The sequence below is a fragment of the Castor canadensis genome, chromosome 13 (assembly GCF_047511655.1).
Source record: "Castor canadensis chromosome 13, mCasCan1.hap1v2, whole genome shotgun sequence".
Classification (NCBI taxonomy): Eukaryota; Metazoa; Chordata; class Mammalia; order Rodentia; family Castoridae; genus Castor; species Castor canadensis.
In genome coordinates this window covers 28,210,282-28,236,425 of record NC_133398.1, presented here as the reverse complement: position 1 = coordinate 28,236,425, position 26,144 = coordinate 28,210,282, and the positions used below count along the sequence as shown (strand labels likewise).

Genomic DNA, 26,144 nt, shown 5'->3' with positions numbered 1-26,144 from the left:
ACATGTGCATACAAGGCTTGGGTCATTTCTCCCCCCTGCCCCCACCCCCTCCCTTACTTTACCCCCTTCCCTCTTCCCCCCACCCCCTCAATACCCAGCAGAAACTATTTTGCCCTTATCTCTAATTTTGTTGTAGAGAGAGTATAAGCAATAATAGGAAGGAACAAGGGGTTTTGCTGGTTGAGATAAGGATAGCTATACAGGGAGTTGACTCACATTGATTTCCTGTGCATGTGTGTTACCTTCTAGGTTAATTCTTTTTGATCTAACCTTTTCTCTAGTTCCTGGTCCCCTTCTCCTATTGGCCTCAGTTGCATTTAAGGTCTCTGCTTTAGTTTCTCTGCGTTAAGGGCAACAAATGCTAGCTAATTTTTTAGGTGTCTTACCTATCCTCACCCCTCCCTTGTGTGCTCTCGCTTTTATCATGTGTTCAAAGTCCAATCCCCTCGTTGTGTTTGCCCTTGATCTAAAGTCCACATATCTTTCATCCCCTTTAAATTGTGTATTCCTCAGTCTATCTTTGTTATTCATGACCTTGATATTTCTGAAGGATTGGGCCACTTGTATAGAATGTTCTTTGATTTGGGCTTGCCTTAAGTTTCCTCATAGTGAGATTCAGGTGATGCATTTTAAGCAGGATACCGCAGGAGCCATGCTGTGTCCTTCTCAGGACATCAAATCAGGGGACACATGCTATCTGTTTGTGCTAGCACTGTGATGTTAGCTTTGATCATCTCGCTAAAGTGGGATCTTCTTGATCTCTATGTTGTAGTTTTACTGTTTTTCACTTGGTAATTAACGAGTATCTTTTTGGGAGGTATTTTGAGACTATGTAAAAATCCTGTTTCTCATCGAGTTTTCACCCATTAGCATTAGCATCTACTCATATACTTCTTGAAATAACTTTCGGTAGTTTTTGCCTGATGGTGATTTTCCAATTCCATCATTCCTTTTGCATTTATTAGTTGGTGTTCTATTGGAAGGAGTTTTCCCTGCTCTCCTGCTTATTTATTCATCAAATAAATACTTATGAATAAATAGGTATAAATATTTATAAATATTTTATAATTCAGTGAATAAATAAATATCAAATCCTGCATTCTTACTTGTTTTCTGTTTTTTCCTATTTCTGCCATTTATTTTTATGCCCAAATTGCCTTCAATTTGGCCAATAAGACTCTACTCATGCTGGCTTCTGTCCTTTTGACCTGTCCTGTCTTTCCTTGAGTACTTCCTTATTACTGACACAACCAGATTTTCCAGAATCATCTTCTATGCTTCTCATGTCTCAGCTCTAGTGGGCCAAATCCTCAGGGAGTCCTAGTTCTTTTTAATGGAAATGGGTATTTACAAACCAAAGCCTGAAATCATTGTGGAAGCTATTACTGAAAACACCAAAAGCTGACTTTCTCCCTGATGGAACTTTGCAATCCTTTGTCAAAATTTTTTGTTTGTTTGTTTAGCAATGCTGGGGATGAAATCCAGGGTTTTGCAAATGCTGAGCAAAAACTCTACCACTGAGCCGCCCCACCTCCCCTTTGTATTAAACAGACAATATATGAAAACATTGAAAAAACATTACACCTATTCCCACATCCTTGCACCAAATTTATTTTTTACTTTTTATACTTTCTGTCTTAGTCCATTTTGTACTATTATATCAAAGAACCTGACACTGTATAATTCATAAAGAGAGATTTATTTCTTTTTGTTCTAGAAGCTGCAAAGTCTAAGATCAAGGAGTCTGAATTTGGTGAGGGCCTTCATTTATATTATCCCATAGCAGAAGGTGGAAGGGCAACAGATGGTGAGAGAGAAAGAGGGAGCCGAACTCATCCTTTTACAAAAACCCATGATAATGAACTCACTTACCTAATAATGGCATTAATTCACACATGGCATAATCACCCTTTAAAGGCCCCACCTCTTAACATTGTTGCATTGAAGGATTGTTTCTAACATATGTTTGTTGTATTTTGAGGGGGAGGACACATTCAAATCATGGCTCCTTCCTTCTAATCCTGCATAGGAAAAAACATGTACAGATAACTGCAAACATTATCCTATCACTAATAGACATAAGTTTATGCTTTTTTACTGGTATTAAATCCTAAATATTTCTCCACACTGTAAGGGCTCCACCTCTCTCCTCCAAAGTGCCATCATTCCACTGAGCTGCTGTGCCCTGTGTGCCAAACTCTTCTTTCTCCCCCAGTGTGTGTAGGTGGGCTTTAAGTTTTAACTGTTGAGATAACCCTGAAAATCTAGCCTTCTATGGTTTTGTTTCAGTTGAATTTGTTCTTTCAGAAAAACTCCCAGAAGTGAAGAGAAGATTATTAAAGGGATTTAACACAGACTTCCTTCCTTCACTGTCTTTTGTACCTCTAAGCCTTCACATTTCTTTCTCCTCCACTGATGCCTGAAGCTCCAACAGTGGGTTTGAGCTCTGCTAGTCATCATCAAAATAATAAAGCCTGGTTCCCTGCCAGGTGCCATATCTGGTGTGTGTGGTATACAGATATGTGCCCAGTGTAAATATGCACATGCATTTGAATCTTAGTGCAAAGTGACAAGGTTGTCTTATGGGAGGATATTGAGAGGTTAAGGAGGTTGTCCAGTTGCAAATGGCAGATCCAGAATTCAACCTGATGGCTGGAGGTGTGGCTCAAGCAGTGGAGTGCCTGCTTTGCAAGCACAAAGCCTTCAGTTCAAACCCTAATCTTACCAGAATTCAACCTGGGGTCTTTCTTGCTACAAAGCTTTTGAACCTGCTTATGCTATATTGCTCCACACAGCCATGAGATTTTTACAGGGATGCTCACCTGATCTCCTATGTAGGGCATTTCCTGCTTTTCTGCAGCATAATGCTGGGTCTGGGATCTGACCCTGTTACCCTAATTACAAAGGGCAAGGCTCTGCTGCTAAACAAACCTGAGAAGAAATAAGGGTGGAATCATTATTAATTGGAGGACCAAGCTTATGGCTTGCTAATTAATTTCGGCCCAAGGGAGGCCTCCAATAGAGAAGGCGGACTCCAGATATAAGTAACAAAAAAATTCCAAAGTAACAGTTGCCAAAGTAGGACAGGTGTTTATGTCTCTCACATTGCCCAAAGGCAATTGTGCCAGTTAATTAGGAGCCTGGACTCCAAGCAAGCTATATCTCTAAGGAGCTGTATTAGGCTCTCAGCGCTCTTGGCCTCTGTTTTCCTTCCTATGCAGTGGAGTCACACTATGTCTTATGTAAGAGTGTTTTGTGAGGATTAACTACATCATTACATGTAGAGTGCCCAGGGAAGTGCCTGGCTCATATTAAATGTACAATAAATATTCCTATTTTAGCCTCAGTCTTGAACAGTTTAATACTTAAACCACTGCTGTGGATGAAGAAATAGAAGGAGTGGCCAAGACTATCAGCTGTTTACTAATACCCTCTCTCGGTATTTGATGATAACAGTTACCTACTTTTTAAGTGGATAAGGTCACCCTGAACAAGGACTACATTTCCCAGACCCCCTTGCGGCTAAATTGTTACTCTGTGACTCAATTCTGGCCAGTAGGATGCAAGTGGAAATGATAAATAACTACCAGGAAGTGTCTTTAAAAAGAGCCATTTCCCTTTCCTTAATTCCCTTTTCCCTGCTGACTGGAACTCAGACACGATGGTTTGAGGTCCACTAGTCACCCTAGACAGTGAAGTGACCTTGAGATGAGAAGATACACATGGAGCAACAAGCTAGAAGGTGCCTGCATCTCTAATGCTGTGGTATACAACGTCAACTTCTTGAATAAACTTTATGGTAGCAACTGTTATTTGGGGAATTTCTGTTACATCTGAACACAATCCTAACTAATACCAAAAGTATAAGCTATTTTCAAGGTGACTTAGAGATATAAATACTGATCATATAGTTCACTGACAAACAATCAGAGCTCAGGAGCAATGGACTAAATCTGGCAGCCTGGAGTTTAGCAGTGATAATGTAAAGTGCTTCTTGGGGTCCATAAAACCAGCCTCCCAATTGCCAAATGAGGTTGATACAGCCTGGGGATCTCTGAATGGAATAAATCTTATTAAGGAGATGACAGAATTCCTATCATAGGGTAGAGACTCAGTAATGTAAGTCTCCCTTGCCCCTACTCTTTTCCCATTGGCATCTGAATTCAAGGCATACTTTGTATGAACCAACAGTGGGAGGTTTCAGGCTTCATTAATAGCATGGTGTACAGCAGGAGGAAGGAGATGAGTCTGCATTACTTTTTATAGGTCAGACTGTACATGGAATATAAACAAATGGGAGCAATTACAGAGAAAGCCCAGAAAACATATCTATTTGGAAAATAGACATCTTGGGGAAGGGCAAAGGAACAGTGATGATCCCTATATTTAAATATCTGAAGGGATATTAGCATAAAAAGTTTCTATAAATTTCATCTTGAGCCTCTGAAAGGCTCTAATGGTTGCATTACAGATTTCTATTTCATCAATTAACATATATCAGTCATCTATCACTCTCAGGGAGTGGCAATGACTACTAATTACCCTACCCAAAATTGGTTCTGCCTTTCTTCCTCAGGAATATAAATATCCCAGATATCACTCTGATGAGCAAAATAACCAACAGAAATACTCACCTTACAGGGTTCCTTGAGGTTTGAGGTGGCCATGTGACCAACAAGATGTAAGCTAAAGTTTCATGAGGATTACCAACAGTTTTGCCTTCCTGATAGAGAAACTTCCTGTCCTCTTGGTTCCCCCATCTTTGCCTGCCTGGATGCAGATGTGATATTGGAAGAACAGTATAATCTTATAGCATGAACAAAATCCAGTCACTCAAGATGGCGGAACTGAAAGACAGAGGAGCCTGGTTCCAGGAAGACATCATTATGTAGCTTCTCCAGGCTTGGCCTTGCTGTGTTCTGGGCTTATTGTTAAAGGGGGAGAATTAATCCCTTCCTGGGTTAGACCACTATAACAGGATTCTGTTAAATGCAACTGGCATGCTGTCCTAACCCTGACACCATGCTAAATTCTAGGGGGCAAAAGGCTTTTTGATGGGAGCACTGACTTTTCCTGCTTATTAGACAGAATGTGAAGAAAACATCCCAAATATCTATCATCCCAAGACTATCTAAATTTTGGGGAGGAAATGGACCTGAATCCAGAGGAATGCTGCAGAGGCTGGGTGCCCTGGAGTGAATGGAACATTGTAAGGCAGTATTGAGCACAGAGTGAAAGGCTGTTCACTAAATGTGAACTTTAAAGTCCATTCTCGTGCTAAAATTTTTCTAATTGTCAGAAAGTTAAAAAAAAAATAGGTTGGTTCAATGCATACTAAGTTTCGTTCTCTGGAAAGATAGTGTTTTTTACCTGTAGTCTGCTTTAGGATATATGATTTCAATGAAGTTTCTTTAAAAATGCATTCTCTCTCAACCTCCCTGGGTATCAACAACATGGTCATTTTAAGTTCCTAATGAAATTTTTGTATGTCATTTGTAGCAATATAATTTTCTCCCACTTTTTTACTATTAGGATTTTATTTATCTTCATTTACAACACTAACATAGCAGTAAAACATAGCAACAGTTTGATGTTCAGATACTGAGGCATTTATTATTTTTTTTCTGTGTTTGAGGCCATAGTAATATGATTCATTCCCAAATACATCATCAGTATGTTTATGTCCTATAAACTAACAATTGGGGATCAATTTATTGACAAAATTTCTGAATGCTCTTTATTTGGGGAAAGATTTTTTTTTCGTCATAGTGGAAGCCTATTTTTTTGGTAGGATGGATATAGGAAAAGTTGAGTCTTTACTGCATTCTATGACTGATTCCTTGATGATAACCTCAAACCTGAAATAACAGTATACACTGAATGACTTTGTGAAAGTACAACTATAAAGGCTCAACAGATGTTTGCTGAATGAACAAATAGGTCTTCTCCAAGCCTGATTGCATGAAATGGTAATGTACAGAGTGCAGAGGGAGCAAATCAGTGTTTCCGGAAGCACATCACAAAAAGGGATATAGGGAGAGCAAAGAGCAGACCTACTGATTCAGAATCTCTGTCGCTGGGGGTGCAGGAATCTCCTACCCCTAGCACAGAGAATTCTCCTGTATGGCCTACTTTGAGAACTATGGACATGCATGCTGACTGTTTCAAATGAAGCTTCTGCAGATGGATGGGACCTTAGGAAGAGACAGAATTTCCAGCTGGAGAAAGATTTTTTGATTCATCCTTAATATGGCAGCCATAGCAAATGTGCTTGTCTCTGGTGGCACCTGCTGGTTGAAGGTAACAATTAGCAACAAGACCCCAAAATTATACAAGTGTTTCTCTCAACTGGGCTTGATACTGAAGGTGATGCATTTTTAGTGTTCAAAATCTAACAGTGACAATATATCCAAACCCACAGATATCTGGGTGGGGGGGTGCTAGTTTTTAAGTTGGTCTCCACTTTTTACTACCGTTTAAGTAGAATCAATATATTTATGCTCATCTGAAACATTACTTTTGGATTAACACTAAAAAAAAGTGATAAACTTTTCAGCTAAGCAATCTATTCCTTTTGGTTGTCTTAAGGAAACAAGAAGTCAATTCCTATCACTCATTGATAAAAGGGAAAAAGTCCCATGGTATCTTAGCAATGAAAGTATGTGTGTATGGGGAGGGGTGGGACTAAGGAATAAGGTGAGGCCTGAAAAAAATTTGTTCTTACAGATCCTACACAGACATTACCAGGCAAGAGTCCCCAGAAGAGAGACTGGTTTGTGCTAAGGCATAGAAGTATGAAACAGCATTTGTGGTATATGCATTTGAAAAGGGGTAAGCTCTCAATAATTTTCTCTTGTAAGGTTTAGGGCTAGAAGTATGAGAGATAAGGGCAAGGTAAGTCCCAAAAAGGTTATATTTTATGCTATAAATAGTGAGTAACCACAGAAGAGTTTAAATTTAAGATTTTCTTTTTATCAGATTGTTTATTCCACTAAAATATCAATGCACAAAGCATAGCACCTCCTGTTTGACAGGGGTCAGATCTCACTGAGTCAGAACTCCTGATTAAGACTATATCTGTCAGATGAGAACTTTATGTCTCTCCAACACAAAAATTCCCAGTCTATTTGGCAAGTCTCTTGCATTCTGATAATTAGATTTGGCCTGTGTGCTGGAACAGGGGGTTCTGTTATGTAGATATTTGACAGAGCTGAATGTCTTTTATTTCAGAACTTCTGTACTGCCTCCTCTCCTTGTTCTAGTGGGGCCCCATACATAGCATTCCCCATCCCACAGACCCCAGGACAATCCCATAGATGTTCTTACTGGGTGTTATTCAGAACCTGAAGCATGCAATAAATCAATTCATGGTTTTCTGAATAATTCTGCACCCTTTAATTATAATAAGGGATTATGGATGAGCTTCTTACTTTATGGTCACACACAGTCAACACCCACCTTCATAAAGGATGGATAAATGGTCCCTTTGTCTTTCCCTCCTCCCTCCTGACTGCTCGTCAGCCATATCATGCATATTCCTTCAATTATCATAGCAAAAAAAGCATGGGATTTTGAGGCTAATGGAGTTGAATTTGAATCTTGCTTGCTCCATCACCTTGGCAAAGTCACTTCTCTCTTTATCTGGCAAAAGGAGCTTAGTACCTTGAGGATTCAATGAGCAAAATGTGTATAAAATCCTGAGACCAATACCAACACATAGAAAGTCCATAATAAATGGTAGCTCCTTTCCCTTCTTTTTCTATCCTTCCCTTGATACCAGCAACTTATCAAAAGACTGGGAAACATACAGCCTACAGACTGCAGTGATAAGGGGCCATTACTTCATGCTGTTCTCTGCTTCCTGTGGGGCTTGCCTTTAGGATAGGTTAATTAAATAAAAGCACTTTTCTTAGTTTACAGATTTGCTGTACCAATCTCTCTGTAAAGATTTTGAGCTCTTTCAAGGATGCAGTCTGACAATCATTTACCAGTCCCCCACACCCCAAGAGGACTCCAGTTCTGTCAATATTTGCTCAGTAGACCTGGGACACAGCATTGATGTTATTCCCAAAGCCAGGATTTCCTGGCCTATGGGATAGACTGCCCCATCTGCACAGATTAGCAGCTTGTGCCTGACTGGCCCGGCCCCAAATCAGGAGAGGGTCTCTTAGCCACTCCAGCCTTGCATTTTCTTATTGGCAGATATTACCTAACAGACTGTGATTTCTTGCTCACTAGCTTAGTCAACAATCTAATGGACATTACTCTGAAAAACTTGATCCAAAGTTAATGTTTGGCTTAGAGGGATAACATTTGTGGGGGACAGTCCCCACTGTACATATTCTATTCTGTTATGCTTATCTACTCTTAATATCCCGGAAATACTAAGATGTTGGCAGATTGTGAATGAACAAATTTTGGCAGTGAACAAGATAACAAAAATAGAGTCAAACAACTAAAGACTAAAAAGCACAAAAGAAAAAAGTCTTACAAGCTGAAGAACTCTAGAGTTAGTATCAAGACTGGCCTAGGAAACATGCTAGTTTGCAAAGCTTTAAACTGAATAGAACTCAGAGAAATGCCTCCCCCCAAGGGTGGCTACAAAACAAAACTGGTGCCTTTATAGGGAGATCATGAGGGTCCTGAAATATTACTCTGCTTTATTTGTACTTGAAGGATTCTAACATGTTCAAATTAACTTTTATTTTGTGTTTAATAAGCTTTAAAAGGTAGGAAAGGGAATTGTATTTATCGTAATTTTACAAGGAGAGTTTCATTCAGGGAATACTTAGGTCAGGAGAAAAAGTTTTTGTATAGACCACATGTTCCAATCTGGGGTTTAGAAGGTTTGAATTTCCTGTACTCTGGCAAGCTTCTTGTTTGCTTTGTAACTCCCAGTTTACAGGTACAGCCAGCTGTTAATTATTAACAGAAATTAATTTAGTAACTCATGCTTTCTACCCAGTTCAGAAATCCTCTAAGAAGGTAAAACTGCTGCCTGCTTTGATGGTTGTTTGAAAGCCAAATCTGCTGCTTTAAATTTGCATGACATGCTTCTTGCTCTGTCTCCTGAAACCAGCACAGTTTCTCAGACCTTCAAATATTTGACCAGAAGGCCTTTTTCTGCCATTATTCAGAACCAACGTGTGGTTTCCAGAGCCCTCCACACCATGGACCCCGTGATCTGGACAGAATGCACCCTTTTGTCTTGCAGCAATCCAAGGTTTGGGCAGGAAGAGAGGAAAGGGATCAAATGTCCTATTTTCCTTTTTACTAGATTCCTAGAAGAAAGAGGAGGTTAAAACTCTTGATTAAATGAAAGTTGGGAACACCTGTAACTTCTGTTATTTAAAAATTAATTGGGATGAAAAATTACAGTTAAGCATTCTGTCTCCAAGACACATATGCACGGTGGGGCACAAGGGAGAGTTCCAAAGACGCTCCTTTTCATTGGCAGTCACACATCCCTTTCTTACACATCCCCTCCTTTTCTTCCAACATAAGGAAGTCTACAAAGTGCCGGAAAGTTGAGCTGATTATGAGTGGAAGCCGTGCTTAGGAGGGTTTGGACAGACGTGCTGTTGCGTGGCCTGACTCCTACTGAGTTAAGCACCTCAAGAGGCCATTCAGAAAGACAGAGATCCAGCAAAATTGTGTGAACAAAGGTTTAAGCATGTCCTATCTGGATTGAGTGTCCCTTATCTGAAATGCTTGGGACCAGAAGTATTTCAGATTTATTTATTGTAGAATATTTGCATATTAATGGTGCGATACCTCGGGGTGGGATCCAAGCCTAAATACAAAATTTATATTTCATATGTATCTCACACACATAAACTTAGGTTAGCACCCTTCTTCCCTACTGCCCCAGTGAACCCCTCTTAGGTCCAGGATAGTACTCCCAGTCAGGACTGTATTTCCCTAGCTGAATTTTATTTTGTATTTATTTATTTTTTTTCATTTTCTGGTGGTACTGGTATTTGAACTCAGGGCCTCACGCTTGCTGGGCAGATGCTCCACCATTTGAGCCACTCCACCAGCCCTCACACACATAACTTAATGTAATTTTATACAGTGTTTTTAGTGTGCCTACATTTTGATTGTGACATGAGGTCAGTTGTGAAATTTTCCACTGTGGTGTCAGGTTGGTGGTCAAAAGTTTTAGATTCTGGACCATTTTGGATTTTAGATTTTCAGATTAGGGATGCTCAACCTGCATTTTTCTTAAAGACAGGTGTTAAGCCTCTAGAAGTTATTTCACTTTAAAATTGCTTATTTTTCACTACAAAGCAATACCTAGAAATTATTCCTCTGTTTTACAAATATATAGTCTGATCAATAAAATGCATTTTGTAAATTAGATGTGCAAGAGTGCAGTTCATTGCTTTAGGAACAGCTGTCATTTGCTGAGTGCTTACTAGGCAAAAGCTACTGTGGTAAGGGCGTTTTATACCCAAGAAGTCACTTAAGTATGTATTGGAGCCACAGTCATTAACAGAGTTCTGGATTACGGGAGTTTTCATAGTAATCCATGCTCACAGAAGAGAGACCCACACTAACAATCAAGTCTTGCATTAGTTTCACAGTACTCCAAGAATCTCCATTTAATTCCTTCAGGACATAGGTGTGTTGTCATTATTTTTCAGCCTTGCAAAGTCTTCTAATAACTTTGGACCTGATAGCAGTGAAGATGGTGCTGTGTGTGTGCTCCCAGTCTTTTGCTAAGTGCCAGCTAGAGGAGAGAAGATATCATTGCTAGGTGTACTCTCCTGAGTTCCAAGGATAAAGACATCCACCAGCTCCTATTTTTTTTCTCAAATCAGAGTTATAGCTAGTTCAGTCAAGTAGCATAAAGTTTATTGTCAATTCAAGAGGGTGGGAGCTGGCCTTACTGTGCAAGAAGGAGCCCCTGTGCTGGGGGCCTCCTGCTCCATCCTTCTCTATGGGGTGCCTGGACAGACCCCTGGATAAGGCAGTTTTGCCTCATTTGGCTAAAGGACAAAACTCATAAAGGACAATATTTTTAAAACTCATTGTAAAATGATTTTCTCTAAGTTAGAACTCCCTGAGGCAAAGCCTGATCTCAGTTTCCTACATGTGGTCCGCATAAAGCTACACATTTTTCTTCCATGTTTTCTCAGAGTGTCATCACCAGACTAAATCAAGTGGGAATTTAACTGATCTGAAGGCTGTGGAGTGACTCAAGTGGTAAGAGTGCCTACTTAGCAAGTGTGAGGACCTGAGTTCAAACCCCAGTGCCACCAAAAAATAAAGTAAAATAAAGGAATTTAACTCATCTGGCCTGGCACCTAGAGTCAACAAGTTTGTTGGTATCCAAGTCACACACATTGAAAACTCTAAAGCCTGACATTGCCCTTCCTATTCCCAGTCATCTACCAGTCCCGACAAGGAGCAAAGTTAGATTTATGTCAGGCATAATAGGTACTTAACAAAAGTTTAGTTATTGGATGGATGCAGGGAATGTGGGAGAGAGGGGAAGAAGGAGGGAGGGAGATTAGAACTCAGTATTCAAATCCACTCTAATGTTGACAGCATGAGGAAAGAGCTCTTTTAAAAGTCATTTGGGTCTAGTGTAATCTAGAAAAAGTCTCAGAAAAAGTCATTTGGTGATGTATATTTAAAATCTTGAAAATGAGGATGGGGTGTGGTGGCACATGTCTATAATCCTAGCTACTTGGGAGGCACAGTAGAAGGATTGTGAGTTTGAAGCCGGACTGGGCAAAGTTAGTGAGATCCTATTTCAAAAAACCACAAACAAAAGGACTGGGGGTATGGCTCAAAAGGAAGAGCACTTGCTTACCTAGCAAGTGCAAGGCCCTAGGTTCAATCTCCCGTACTGCAAAGGAAAAAAAAAAAAAGGGAAAAAAGAAATCTCAAAAATGAGCATGTCTTTTACCAGAAATTCAGTTTAGAAATCAAGGATATGTGAAAAGATTTTGCTGCAAATCAGAGCATTGTTCCAAATTGTATAATATTGCACCTAACATAGATGCCCAACAATAGGGAATCGGGTCAATTCTGTCTTTCCCATTTCAGCAAACAGTGCCACCATCAAACCAGTTTCTAAACTGGAAACCTAGATTCCTTCTTAAATCTCCCTCCCTCTCTTCCAATGTCTCATTTCAAGTTAGAATATTTCCCAGAGTATACAGGAAGTCACCTCATAGGTGTATTAACTGCAGCAGGCACTGATGCTATCGAGCCTAAATGCCAATGTATAAAGAAGATATGAATGCTTTTATGGGTTCACTCACTCTGGCTACAGTGGGAAACAGTGTTCAGGTAGCCAGCCAGGTAAGTGGATGTTGACTCCACCAACTTTGTGGAAGATGAAACTGAATTAATTAGCTAGGAACCATACAGAAACATGGACAAGGTTTGATATGGGATTGATATGGGGTTGTATACATAAAACATATGTGCAGTACTATACTTTGTGGATGATTTAAGATGTTTTGCAAACTTAATTTTGGTTAGATGTAGTGAGTACCATGTCCAGCCCCTGAGCCCTAGGGTTCCTGCTCTTGCTCTCCTCCTTCTGGTCAACTTGCACAGGGCAAGAAGTCCATGGGGCCAAGAGATATGGCCACCCCAAAGCCTAAGTAAGACCATCCAGAAACTCAGGACGGGCTGGCGCAGTGGCTCAGGTGATAGAATGCCTGCTTAGCAAGCATGAAGCCCTGAGTTCAAACCCCAATATGACCAAAAAAAAAAAAAAATCTCACAGAAACTCAGGACCCTAGAATTCACCTTACCACCAGACAATGTCCCACGGGTCTCTTCTCCAGGAACTTTCTCCCCAGAGTGGACACTGGCTGTGGCTATCACAGGTGGTGCAGACAGAGCTTAGACTTGTGGGCTCAGGTGGCCACAGTGAGTGTGAGAGGCCCCCTCCATTCCAGCTGGAGAAAGGGGTGGGAAGAGAATGGAGGCAGATCTTCTATTTGTCGTCCTGCCTCAGACCCCTTAAATATTAGCAGCCATCCTGACGCAATGTTTATTGCTGAGTATGGGGACAAACCAGGTCCCTTGCTCCCACACAAGGTAAGACTCTGTTCCATCTTATATCCCACCTTTGCTCTGCCGGCTCCATTCCCCCATCACCTCCTTTGGATTATTGCCACACTCCCCTAAGGGTCTCCCATCCCACACACCAGCCTCCTACTCTGTTCTCTGCCACAGAATAGGAGAGTGACCTTTCTGGAATACCAGTCACATGTTACTCCACAGACTGAAAGTACAACACACCTTTCCTTGGTGCAGAAGGCCTCAAGCTAAAACATCCTCCCTCAGCTTCTCAAATGTCCAATTATTCATCCTTCAGGTCCAGACTTCCCCTTAGACAGGACTTCTACAAACCCGTGGTGAGTCCTGTCACAATATCCTGTTTCCTTAGTGGCATCTCATGAGAAATATGGTCATGTGCCTTTTTCCTTTTATTCATTTAATGCCTGTCCCCTCCTCCCCATCAGATTGCAAGCACCACTTTCACCGATGTGTATAACAAGGTTTAGTATTCATAGTAAGTACATCAGTACTTGTGTGTTAATTAATAATATAAGGATTAATAATTTATAACATAATATAAAATAGATAATCATGAATAGTTAAATAATAAATATATAATGGAATCCCATTTAGCTGATAAAAATGCTTTAATGGGTATTATTGCCATAGAAACTGTACATGATATAATTTTAAGTGGAAAAAGTGTGTTCTATAGTAATTTAATACATATGCATGTAAAAAAATCTTCAAGGTGTCACTGTCATAGATAGATAGATAGATAGATAGATAGATAGATAGATAGATAGACAGATGTGGCTGGTGGCCACTCCACCAGCCCTTTATTTTACTTTAGTCATTTTTTAGGTAGGGTCTTTGGTCCAGGGCTAGTTTCAGACCATGATTCTCCCACGTATAGCTTCCTGTGTAGTTGGGATTAGAGACACTTTCCTCCATAATTGAGATGGATCTTGTTAATTTTTTGCCCAGGCTGGCCTCGAACCTCAATCCTGACAATTCCTACCTCCCAAGTAGCTGGGATTACAGGAGTGAGTCACTGTGCCCAGCATAAAACTATCATATTTCTTGGAAGCAGACTAGATGTCCAGAATTAAAGGAATGTTTGAGTCAAGGTATGGCACATCTACTTAGTACAGGGGCTGGTAGAGTGGTTCAAGTGGTTGAGTGCCTGCCTAGCAAGCAGGAGGCCCTGAGTTCAAACCCTAGTATGGCCAAAGACAAAAAAAAGAATGACTATTTAATATAATGTCAGGCAGACACTAAAATCATTATGAACAATTAACAGCATCAAAAATCCTAATGGTATAATATTAAATTAAAGATAAAAAGAAAGGGGAATGTAATGAAAATAATTTTAAGACAATATTATTACATTGCAGTGACAGAATAATGGTAATTTTTTGTTGTCAAACTTCCTATGACATAACCTTCTAAAATATTTATTTCAAAAATATGTTATTGAGAATAATCTCATGTTGTTGCATGCTAATTTTATAGGATATTTGTATAATTTAGCCTTCAAAATAAAATCTCCAATTTCATGGGCTCTGTAATGTATCACTAATTCCACAAGGTGGCAATGTCCGACTTATTAAGAGAATTTGCTGGTGTTACCAAATGCATTGTTTCATTCCTAACAAAGATTTTTGTTTGATCTTTGATATACATTGACATTCCCTTCAAGTTCCAGGAATGTAATTATTTTATAGCTCTTATTTTAACATTATATTTAAATAATTATCCTGATTGGAAGAATGGGAAAGTCTCTATGCACACCTTTTCAGTTCTCTATTACTTCTTTGCTTTCTAAATCTTTTTCCACTTTTAAAAATAACAATAATCAAATAATATCAATGCTTTTTCTTGAGCACCTTTTATGAGTGGCTCACAATGCTGAATCTTCAATAATGTCTGCCGAACAGACATTATTCTTCCCATTTACAGATGAGAAAACAGAAGCTAGGGAAGATTGGTAGTTTGCCAACGTCAGAGCTGTTATCTTCCAGAGCCTGAATTCAGTCTTAGTCTATTTACATAAATTATTAAATTGATATAATGATTAATAAGCAAATAATTTAATAAATAAATAAGATGAGTATACATAAATAAATTGATGGGCTAAAGTTATCACATTACTCATTTAGAAAATAAAAATACATAATACAACAATAGTTAAAATATACCTCAAAATAAAAAGTAGCCATATTCTCATAACCCCAAAGCAACAGCTATTAATCCCCTGACACATTTCCTTCATGGTGTGTGTGTATGTCTGATATCTATCTGCTATTTAACTCAGATCATGCTAAACACAAAAGGTTAGAGACAATAGGATATATAGAAAATAATTTCTAGCATCTGTGTTTCCCTTAACATGAGAATTTTCGCCTTTTTAAAAAATCCCTTGAAAGCAGGATTAATAGACTTACAATATTTTTCATTCATGTATACTCTATTCAGTCATTCTCCTATAATTGAGTTTATCAATTTCTTCTCAAAATTAAGATATTATTGATAACAATGCTACAGTGATCTTTGTATAGATATCTTTGTTGATATCTCTACTTACTTTGTTAAGCATACACTACTAGAACCTGAGTTATTGCACAAAAAAATTAACTTTTAGGTGTTCCTTATTTTATGCTACAATTTTTAGTTTTTTAAATCTTTTTTATTATTGTTGTACTAGGAGTACATTATGACATTTACCAAAGTTCTTTATACATAAGTACATAATATTTCCACTAAATTCACCCTTCTATACCCTTTCACTACATCCTTCCCGCACCCCACACTGGTACCACCCCCAAACAACACCTGTTTTACCTTTATGTTCTCCATTTTTGAAATAAGACATTTTTGTTTGTATAAGGTAGTTTTGTTTGTATACAGGGAGTTTTATTGTGACAGTTCCATGTATATATGTATTATATCCTGATTGGTTCATCTCCTCTATTTTTCTCCTTTCTCACCTTAGTTCTTTCTTATAGTGATTTGAACAGATTTTAAAATTCTATATTCTATATTCATTCTTGTATACAAAGTTCTGTTACAATTTTAACATGATTATTAAGGTAATACAGGTTCATTTAAAAACACGTAACGTATTTCTATAGAAAGTAACTACATTTATGATCATTGTGGACATATTTCCTGATAGATTTCTGTATCAACTTACTAATATTTACATATACCCAGGAACTTTTATCAACTACCCTTATAATTTAATATTATATAAAGTTATACATATCTGAATATGTATAAAATAACCATTTTCCATATCATTAAATAGTCTTCAAAAACATGGCCACTCATGGTGGAATTATTCCTTTATATTAGGGTTCTATTGTTATCTTTTCATTTACTTGCATCTTTTAATTGCACAGACTTCTTTGCCTTTGCTCCCGAGCTGACTAGCTCCTTCACATAGACTTCTGAAAGAGGTATGACTAGCTCAAACGGTGGCGGTGCTCTTTATGAGTGTTGTGACATACTGCCAAGTTCTGCAAATTCCACCAGTTGACTCTTATGCTAAAGTCTGTGGTGGTCCTCATTTCCCACACCTGGCAGACACTCACCGTTCTCATTCGCCTTTGATAAATTCAAAGGCAAAGGAATGAAGTCCTTGTTGGTTTTATTTCCATCTCTTTATTAGTGAATATCTTGGAGTAATTTATCCGCCCTTTTTTTTGTTTCCTCCTGTAAGTGTTCTATTCATGTTCTTTGACAATTTTGCTGTTGAGATGTCACCACTTTTCTTATTGGTGAATGAATCATTATTAGATGTTAGGGATATTAGCACTTTTCCAGTCATATAGATGACAAATATTTTTCCTTCTTTGCAGTTCACCTTTGTTTACAATTGTTATCTATAAATGATTTAAATTATGATACACAAATTATTGATAATTTAATATTATTTTCCCTCCCCTTTTTTGTTCCAAAATCCTTTCTTAACCGAAAAATCAGTACCTATACTTACTTACCTGTATTTCCTTCTAATTTTAAATTAAGATGTAATTTATATTCTATTTTTCATGATTTTGTTTTACCTTTCTTACTCATCAATAGCTAGAAATAATTTTGATGCATAACTGGAGTGAGGTCCAATTATTAAGTAATTTATCCTTTTCCATGGATTTGTGAAGATGTTTTAACAAATGGAGTAGCTATTTGGGAGGCAAAGATCAGGAGGATCGCAGTTTAAAGCCAGCCCTGGGCAAATAGTTCCTGAGACCCTATGTCAAAAAAAAACATCACAAAAAAGGGATGGTGTAGTGGCTCAAGATGTAGGCCCTGAGTTCAAACCCCAGTACAGCAAAAAAAAAAAGAGTTTGGACTTTGTGATTAACCATATCTGGATTTAGTTCCTGGCTCTGCTATTTTTTGTAGTCATGAGAAAGTTGTTTGGTTTACCTAGTCCTCTGTTTCCCCATCTGTTAAAAAAAAAAAAAAAGGAAGAAATGTAGGGAGGCTTCCAATACATGATGCAGGTAGAGCAGTCAGCAAGGGCTGTACCATCGGGGACTTTCTATACAGATACAGTGCTTATTAGCTACTGTGGTTATAATTTTGATATAAATAACGTTATTCCACAGCTTTAACAAATTATCTTTTTTTTTGGTGGGACTTTTTTGGGGGGAGGGGTTGAACTCAGATATTTGCATTTGCAAAGCAGGTACTCTACTGCTTGAGCCACACTCCAGTCCATTTTGCTATGATTAGTTTTGGAGATTGGGTCTCCTGAACTATTTGTTGACCTCAAACCAGGATTCTCCTGATCTCAACCTCCCAAATAGCTAGGGTTACAGGACTGAGCCACTGGCACCATTCATATTCTTGAATGGTGTACAAAGCACCAAGTTCAAAATTTTAATGGTTACTGAGTATCTGACCAAAATATAAAACAAGGATGCTTTCACATCTCTACAATAGACATTAGCTTGGCTCACTCACAATTAAGTGATACACTTCCACATCCACAGGGCACACAATTCATAACCTATCTTAGAAGGAGGATCTGGAATGATGTTAAGACCAGATTATCACAAAGCTTAGAGGGAGTGGGGGTAGGACTTTTCCGTGTTGCTTTAATTTTTGGAAATAAGTATTTTGAGATAAAACACTAAAGATTTTCCATTGTAAAAAAGTGCTTACCTCAACAAAGTTCCAGATGAATCATCACCCAAGATTTAGGGCTTATTGCAAATGTTAAATCTGCCAGTGCAAAGAAAATTTGCAGGGACTGTTTCAAGGTGTGTCTCATTTCCTTCATCTCTACATCTATACAGATATCTAGCCTTCCTTGCTCCAATTTTATTTAATAATTTTAGATTGCATTTCTAATCTTTAAAGGCAGTCCCTGAATTTTTATTTTGAAATTTTATTTGGCAACTCTTGCCCATTATCTCTCACTTGAAATTTAGATTTACTTCATGTCTTTTTAACAGCCTGCCTGCCAGCTCTACTTGGAGTCCTAATAAGGATGTCAGGTTTAACATCCCCAAGTCAAGCTCCTCCCAGTGAGTGGAGACACCACCCTCCCATTTGCTGGCAGTGAAAACCGAGGCATCTGTTTGACCATTCTTTTTCTCTCAAACCCCACAATCACCCCTTTGGTAAATCTTGTAGACTATTTTCCCACAGAGATCCATAATCCAACTACTTCTCCCTTTTTCCACTGCTGCTGCTCTTTATTTCCTTGCCTGTTAAAATGTAGTCACCTCTTAACTTGTCTCTCGGTTCCAACCTTGTGCAGCTAGATTATTCTCATCAGAGGAGTCAGAGTGGTGCTTTGCTGTCAAGATAGGTCATCACATCTCTGTCCAGAATGCTCCAGTGGCTCACCATCCCACAGAACAAAATTCAAAGTTCCTAGAATTCAGCCCCATGCAGCCACCAGTCACTGCTTGCAAACCATTCCCAGCTACTCTCAGCCATTCACCCTGCTCCACCAGTGACCTCTGAGAGGCTTGCTGCTCTTTATTTGCACCAGGCCTTTCTCAGGGCCTTTGCACTTACTTCCTCACATCTCCTGCCCTCATTCGTTCCAGATCTCAGAACGTATAAAATAGGAGGATCACAGTCCAGACTTGCCTGGGCCAAAAGCAAGATCCTATCCAAAAACAAACAAAGCAAAAAGAGCTGGAGGCACAGCTCAAACACTAGAGCACTTGCCTAGAGAGCATGAGGCCCGAGTTTAAACTCCAGTATTGTCAAAAATAAAACTTAGAGAGAGAGAGAGAGAGAGAGACAGAGAGAGAGAGAGAGAGATCAGAGGAGACATGGATACACATGTACACTGCCTGTCTCTCTCTGTATCTTTGACAGCAAGGCCATTACCAGATGCAGCCCCCCGGACCTCCAGAATTATGAATAAATCGCTTTTCATTAAAATGCACCCAATCTGTGGTGTTGTATTATTGACAGCAGAAAAACAGACTAATGAAGTGCTATATACTGGTATCTCATTCCTTTTTATGACTGAGTAATACTCTATCATGTGATATATCACATTTTGTCTATCCAGCGGTTGATCAAGATGTGGGTTGTTTGCACCTTTCCACTGTTATGAGTTACTACTATGAACATTCATGTACAAGTTTTTGTGAGGACATATGCTTTCAGTTCTCTTGGGTACAATGAATCTAGGAATAGCATTGGTAGGTCATATGGTTACTCTATGTTCCAGTTTTTGAGGACTTGCTAAATTGTTTTACACAGAAGTTGCACCATCTTACATTCCCAAGAGCAATGCATGAGGGTTCCAGTTTCTCCACATCCTCCACAACTCGTGTTATTTTCCACCTTTGCTATTATATCCACCTGAGTGCTTGTGAAGTAGTATTTCATTGTGGTTTTGTTTTGCATTTTCCTAATAACTAGTGATGTTAAGTATGTTTTTATGTGTTTATTACATATTAACATATGTTATTTGGAGAAATGTGTATTCAAAACCTTTTCCCATGTTTTAATTGGGTTGCTTTCTTATTGTTCAGTCTAAATATTATTTATATATTCTGGACAATAAACCTTCATCAGATATATAATTTGCAAATATTTTCTCCCATTTTAAAGGCTGTCATTTTTCCTTGTCTGTTTTTGCAGTATGCGTTTGAACTCAGAACCTTGCACTTGCTGGCAAATGCTCTTCTACTTGAGCCACACCCCCAAGCCCTTTTTGCTTTTAGGTATTTCTGAATAGGGTCTCAAGTTTATGCTAAGATGTGCCTGGACTGAAATCCTCCTATTTACGCTTTCCACATACTTGGGATGACAGGCACACACCACTATGCCCAGCTTTTATTGGTTGAGATTGAGTTTCACAAACTTTTTTGCACAAGCTGCCCTCAAACTTCAAAACCTTCTGATCTTTGCCTCCCGAATAGCTGGGATTACAGGTGTAAGCCACCATGCCTGACTCATCTTTTTTGCTTTTTAATAGTGTCCTGTGAAGCAAAGAAGCTTTTAATTTTGATGTAGCCAAATTATCTTTTTCTTGGTCGCTTATACTTTTATTGTAATAGCTAAGAAACCATTCCCAATCCAAGGTCATGAAGATTTAGCTCTAAAGTTTCTTCTGAGAGTTTTATTGTTGCTTATATAATTAAATCTTGATCAATTTAAGTTAATTTTGTATATGGTATATGTGGAATAAGGTAGGTGACACGTTTTCTTCTTTTGTATGTAAAAATTTCCAGTTGTTCTATTGCTCTTTGTTGAAAGAGTATTCTTTCTGCCCATTAAATGGTCTCAGCACCCTTGTCAAGGTCAAAATCAATTGATCAAAGATGAGTGGGCTTATTTCTAGATTCACAATTCTATGCCATTGCTTTATATGTCTTACTTTAACTTTTGAGATGCAGCAGTGAAACGAGGGCATTTTATTCTTTAATAAGTACCAGGAGTATAGCTGTACTCTGGCCCATGCTTGTTACCTGCCAGCCAGCATGGGTAGGAGACTGACACCCTCCTCTGAGAGGGGAGGATCATAAGAGGGTTATACACCTGAAAAGAAGACATAATTCTGGTCATCTCCAAAAGTCCAAAGAGAAAAATAAACAAGTAAAACCCAAATTTCAATCTATAGAGTTTGACTAAAAGAATTCAAAATGTACTAATTTGGGGGTAGGTATAACTCCGTACACTCATTTCAGTGTCCTCAAATTCACCTGAGAGACATTTGCATAATGAAGCAGCTTTGAGTGGAGGATTTTTACTTGCAGGCATACTTCCAACAAACTATTTGCAACAAAGTTTCAAAGGTAATTAAGTGAATCTCTGAAATTACTGGGTTTTTCAGAGGTCAAAAAACAGTTGACCAGTTTTTGAACAGTTGATTTATAGCCCTTTGTTTTGTCAATAATTAGCCAGTAGGCTGTCTCTTCAGGCCACTCCTTGTTAAAGGTGATAAAACCTTATTGTTTATGTCTAATAAAATGTTCTGTTTTTCTATTTTGCTTTGTTGAAGGGATACATCTAAGAGATTGCATAAAACTTGTCCAAAATGACATCAGATTCTCTTACCAAGCAGGTTGTAAAGAAAGGATACAGAAAAAGTGACTCCATGGCCTGGAAACTGTCCTTCTGTCTTTAGACACCAAAGCTTTGTTGCAATATGGTCTGCCGTAACACCTAAGATGATCTTGCTCTTCCAGTTTGCTGGGACCTGAGATCCTACAATAGCGTGGTACAGTTCATGTCTGATAATGTTCAGTCTAATGACAGCTGGCACAAGAAGCCTAACCCTGAACCCTGAAGCAAAAATAGTGTTCTGCTAAGCACAAGTTCTATAGGGTATTACACCAGGATCAAAAAGTAGCTCAGACTTCAATTGCTTAAAATTGGGTCATTTGGCATAAAAATTAAGAACTTCCACCTATCAAAAGACACAATTAAAAAAAAGAAAAAAGGTAAGACATAGACTGGAAAAAGATTTTTTTTCCCCCAAAACACATATTTGATGAAGGACTCCTATCTAAAACATATAAAGAACTTCTGCAAATCAGTAAGACAAAGACAGATGACCCAAATGGATAAAAGACTTGAGCAGGCATTTCACAAGAGTGTAGTCAAATATTCAATGCACATATAAGGTGATTGTTGATATCTTTAGTCATCAGAGACATGCAAATTAAAACCACAAGGAGATACTGCTACCCATCCGCCAGAATGGCTCAAATTAAAAGTTTTGGCTAGGTTGGGGAGCAACCAGAACTCTCATACACTACTCATGGCAAAATAAATCAGTACAAGCACAGTGGGAATCTGTTTGGTTTGTTGATTAAGGCTGAAAATAAATATCTAATCAGCAAGTCCCTTCCTGGGTATGTTCCCAACAGAGATGCATGCCCCTGGGCACCAAAAGACATACTCAAGAACATTCATGGAGGGATTATTTGTAATAACCCCAAACTGGAAATAATTCAAGTGCCCCCAATAGTCAGATGGGTAATTATGTTATATTCATATACTGGCAAACAATACACAGAAATGAAAAGGAAGAAACTATAACTAACTTGAGACTACATGAATAAATCTCATAGTCATAATATTAAGCAAAAAAGTAAAACACTGAATAGTATTCTTTTAACTCAAGTTCAAGAACAAAACTGATCTGTGAGGAAAGAGAATGTGGTTACTGTGGGGTGTGATTTGACTGGGAGGAGACAATGGGGGGTCTGGATGGTGCCACACAGATGCATACATATATAAAAAGACATGTACACTTGTGATTCATGTGCTTTACTGTATTTAACTTATAACTAAAATCTTAAAAGGCATATTTAAAAATCTTAAAGGGCATATTTAAAAATCTTAAAAGGCATATTTAAAAATATTATCTTCTAGCCACCATCCCCTATTCTGTGCTATCAGGCAATTGCCCCTCTCATTCTCAGAAGACTAGAGAGGTATTCTCTGAAGAAGATAAAACAAGGTTTGGGAGCATCAGAAACAGGGGTGTCACTTTAAGCCAGGAGGAGTAAGTGGAAGTAGAGGGGGGTCTTCTCTCCCCATTCAGGTCCCAGAATTCTAGCAGCCAGGTCTTCACCCACCAAGTGTGAGGCTGGAAGACCATTCTCTGGAGAGTCTGACTGGCCTAAGAAAATATCTAAATATGTCAATGAGTGGGTGAGGGGGGTCCCCAACTGAAAGACCTAGTCAGGTCACCTTGTAGTCTTACCTTGAGGCAAGACCCTGCTATGAAGGACAGCCACTAAAATAAAGAAGAAAACAGCAAACAAAACAATTTGGGGGAAAAACAGACTGTAAGGTACAAGAAAATGAATTTTAAAAGTTACAAACTTAGAGAGACAAAAGAAAAGACTGTATTCATGAAAATATTTTACTACTCTAAAGAGGAAGATTCAGAGAACAAATAAGAGCTCTTAAAAATTAATACAGAGCTGGGCATAATAGTACAAACTTGTAATCCCAGTTACTCGGGAGATGGAAACAAGACATGGTTTAAGATCAGCTCAGGCAAAAAGTTAGATCCCCATCTCAACAAATAAGCTGGGTGTGATGCTATGTGCTCGTGGTCCCAGCTATCTGGGAGACATAGTTAGAAGGTCTGTGGTCTGAGGCCAGCCCTGGGGAGAAAAGATAGTATCCTATCTGAAAAATAACTAAAGCAACAAAAAAGGGCTAGGGGCATGGCTCAAGTACCTGCCTAGCAAGAATGAGGCCCTAAGTTCAAACCCTGGTACTAAAAAAGAAAGAAAAAAGAAAAAAAAAAAAACACCAAAAGTAACACTCATGAGAAGTGTTGGAAAAATGGATTTAAGGAAACCTCTCAGAAAGTAGGGCAAAAACAAGATGGGAAGAATAAAAGTAGAGATGCCCCCCAGGAGCTTCAACATCAAAACAAGCAACTGGGAGTTAGGGAGAGAAAAGAGATGACTGAGGCCTTCAAAGTTCTGAGGGAAAAGAATTTCCATCATAGAATTCTGTGTCTATCCAAACTATGAAGTCAATGTGAGGGCAGAAGAAAGTCATGTCAGACATGCAAAGGACTTCTATGCAATCATACCAGCCATACCAAGACCAAAATCAAAGAAAATTCCTCACTGTTTTCTGTTTCAAAGGCATAGTGACTCACAGCTGTAATCCCAGCTACTCTGCTGGCGGAGATCAGGAGTATCAGTGCTTGAGGCCAACCCCAGCATCTCAAATAATTAGCCGGACACAGTGGTACACTCTACTCCCACAGCTATCACAGCTATTTAGAAGGCATAGGGACTGCTGGAGTGGCTCAAGTGGTAGAGTGCCTGCCTGGCAAGCATGAATCTCTGGGTTCAAAGTATCACCAAAAAATAAGCAACTTTGTAGAAGGCATGGGTAGGAGGATTGCAGTCCAAGGCTCACCTGGGCAAAAACTCAAAAAAAAACCAGAAAAATTACTAAGGCAAAAAGGTCTGGAAAGCATGACTCAAGGACACCTGCTTAGCAAGCTCCAGTACCACCAGAAAAAATAAACTTTTTTATTTAAAGGTGGTTGAGTTAGGAAAATTACTAAAAGAAAGTAGGAAGTAATAATAATAATAATAATAATAGTCATAATAATAATAAATGAGAATAAAAATTTGAACTATTTGAATTCACATACAAATATATCCCAAGTGCCTACTTATTGCAAGCATGCTGAGGGTAACAGCAGTAAACATATGGTACATTAGAAAAATGTTTAAATAATGATTAAACATCTACTTAGTGAAATAGTATATAACCACTAAAAATACATTGAATACCAGAAACAGAATATGTTTATAATGTAATGTGAAACGAAAAAAATGCATGCTGTGAACAAAGTTGAAAGGAAAGTCATCAACCTGAAATAAGTGTGCTAGGATGGTGGAATTATGAATGTATTTTTCCTTTTTCAAAAACCCTTTAACTTGACATTGGGATTTCAAATAGAAGCATCAAAAAATAGAGTTGTTAAAAATCATATGTTGTCTGTTTAAAATTTTATGTTAAGTATTTCATTTGGAAACACTTGTCATTTAAAAATACTTTTATTGTCTGAAATCTTTATAGCTCTTAGCCTTTTACAGGATGTTAAAGGACTCTGGTGCCATCTAAGGAATTCTTATAAGCAGGGATATCGCTTATCTTTTCCTTAAGAAAGAGAATGAAAAACTTATCCACTTTGGATGGGAAAATCAGGGTCACTTGGTTAGATGTCATCATAAACTTGTTATATTCCAGCCATGTTGGGGAAGACTAGGCTATCAGAAGACCTGGGATCCTGAATCAGAGGCCAGCAAAGCCAGTTTACCCTTGCCTGTGAATGAGCTCTATGAGCCTCAAGGCAGGGAAAACACACTGCCTGCCTCTGAGCCAGAGAAAGGTCCCTGGCAGCAGGTGTCAGCTGGTGCCATGTTTGCTGGAGAGGGCATGTTACAGAAGTGATATCAGCAGTGCTGTTCCTGAGAGGTACATTCTACAGGTAGTAAAAGACTGTTTTAGCACTATGTGTTTGTGTCAAACATTTCAGCATTCCCAAGTGAGGTACCATGTAAAAAATTATTTTAGACTGTGGCAGTAGCAAAAACCTTCTTGAACTAGCTAATTAGTTGGAACCTTGGACTTTGAGTCTAAGTAGGGTTGTTCTGGGCTCCCGAGGGATCTGACAGCTCAGGAAGCCTTGGAATAAGTGTCCTAAGCACTCCTTGGGATGGATCACACTGTGTCATGAGTCTTTTTATGTTGAAGGAGAGTGGGAAAGACACAGCATCATGTGAAGTCTTATTCAGTCAGATCACACACTTTTTTTAAGGGTAATCTTGGCTCTTTAAATATTTTGAAATTAAAAAAAAACTGGAGGAAAGCTAAATATAAGATAGTCTACTGGATGGGACAGAAAAGGACATTAGGGAAAACTAATGAATGTGAATAAAGCGTAGAGTTCAGGCAATAGCTATCTACAAATGTTGGTCCATTGGTTGTGACAAAGAATGTTAACAGTAAGGGAATCGAGGTGTGCAGCAGATGGGAATTCTCTGTGCTATCACTGTGATTTTTCGATAAACCTAAGTCTGTTCTAAAATAAAAGTTTATTTAAGTAAAAAATAGCAGTAAAGAGCTTTAATCTC

At 38.6% G+C, this 26,144-nt stretch overlaps 1 protein-coding gene and 1 long non-coding RNA gene across 2 annotated transcripts in view; both read left to right on the top strand.

The window, feature by feature from the left end:
* Positions 1-26,144, top strand: part of Slc44a1 (solute carrier family 44 member 1) — a 215,032-nt gene that overhangs the window by 184,376 nt on the left and 4,512 nt on the right. The window lies entirely within an intron of this gene.
* On the top strand, positions 172-24,446 carry LOC141415394 (uncharacterized). Its single transcript, XR_012440357.1, has 2 exons — positions 172-6,831; positions 11,142-24,446. It is a non-coding gene; the product is annotated as an uncharacterized lncRNA (long non-coding RNA).